This window comes from Aplysia californica, unplaced genomic scaffold, assembly GCF_000002075.1.
Source record: "Aplysia californica isolate F4 #8 unplaced genomic scaffold, AplCal3.0 scaffold01655, whole genome shotgun sequence".
NCBI classification, from domain to species: Eukaryota; Metazoa; Mollusca; class Gastropoda; order Aplysiida; family Aplysiidae; genus Aplysia; species Aplysia californica.
Genome location: NW_004798925.1, coordinates 21,441 through 22,968, shown reverse-complemented (window position 1 = coordinate 22,968; position 1,528 = coordinate 21,441).

The following is a 1,528-nucleotide window of genomic DNA, read 5'->3' as shown; positions in this document are numbered from 1 at the left end:
GGGGGGGTCCTGAATATCTCGGTCTTTCTGCTCCGATTGCTTGATTAAACGTGTTCCTGTAAACTCGCTGAATGAACCTTATCGTGTCCCAGTTTTTCTTACCCAAAAGTTTTTTTGTTTTTCTTGGTTCCGCGCGTGCCGTTTTTAACAACTGTCCTGTCATTGTCCGTGTATCTGTCCTATCTGTGTTGTTGGACAGACAGACAGACACCTCGCTCATGGGGTGGTTGGCGGGTGCTCTGCTGTGGTTTACTCCTCCTCTCCTATCAAACATCGATCGTCCTTATCTCTCCTCCTTCTTTTTCTGTTTGATACTCTGGTCTTGTAACACTTCGAATCTCCGGCAAGTATATGACCTTATTGTGTTGCAAGTGCCGTGAAACACGTACTAGTAATACTAAAAGCATCCCACCAAGAACCTTGATCCTTGCATCCCTCACATTCCCGTGTTGTCCCCCAGCCACTGGTGTCGTCCAGCCAACCACTGGTGTCGTCCAGCCACTGGTGTCGTCCAGCCACTGGTGTCGTCCAGCCAGCCACTGGTGTCGTCCCGCCACTGGTGTCGTCCAGCCAGCCACTGTGTCCAGTGTCCATGTAGATGACCGAGGTTGTACACAGATAAGTGCTGAGAGACGTGCACTCCGCACCCACCACTAGGGGGTGGTTGGCGGGTGCTCTGGTGTGGTTTGCTTCTTCTTTCCTATCAAACATCTATCGTCCTTATCTCCCCTCCTTCTTTTTTGTGTTTGTTACTCTCTTGTAACACCTCTGATCTTCGGCACTTCTTTGGCCTTATTTTGTTGCAAGTGCCGTAAAACCCTTACTAAAACTAAAACCCACGACTGGTTCAGATGAAGTTGGCTTTTATTGTTTCTGTCCCCTCCGCGGATTTTTTTTTTAGGGGAGGTGGGGTGGTGGGCGCCACTGGTAGATCCTACGTTAAAAGAACATACTTGCCCTCTGTTGTTTCTGTCTTTTACCTTTCCCCCAACACCAAACGGCCATTATTGTGTCCATGTGCTTCTCTCCACTCCAGCAAGCAGACAGATACATCTGATGGAATGTTTTCGAATACTTACTTGAATTTTTCCTTTTTATCTATCTCTTGTACGGCGAGGTGTCAGGGAGAGGGGGGGGGGTGCTATTGTGGGACGTGGGCCAGGTGTGTGGCTGTTTGGATCATCGGAGTATCGTCGTGTTGTGTCTTTTAAGGGTGTCTTTGACTCCGTGGCTCCATGGATCTATTTCTTAGCCTTCTGTTTGCCTTGAAGTCATGGAATCGCGTGTCGTAGACCTTTGAGGCTGGCTGGTGTGGCCCCACTCACTCTCATGTGTCCAAAGCGGTCCTGATAAGATGAGATAAAATAAGTTAAGATAAGATGGTACTTTATCGTCCCAGTACAAAATTGTTCAACCTTATTGTGTCGCAAGCGCCGTAAAATGACGGGAGAACGGAAAGCAAAGGACGTGGAATCTTGCCCTCACTGTGGACACATGCGGGGTGCCTCTGTTTGTGTGTGTGTGTGTG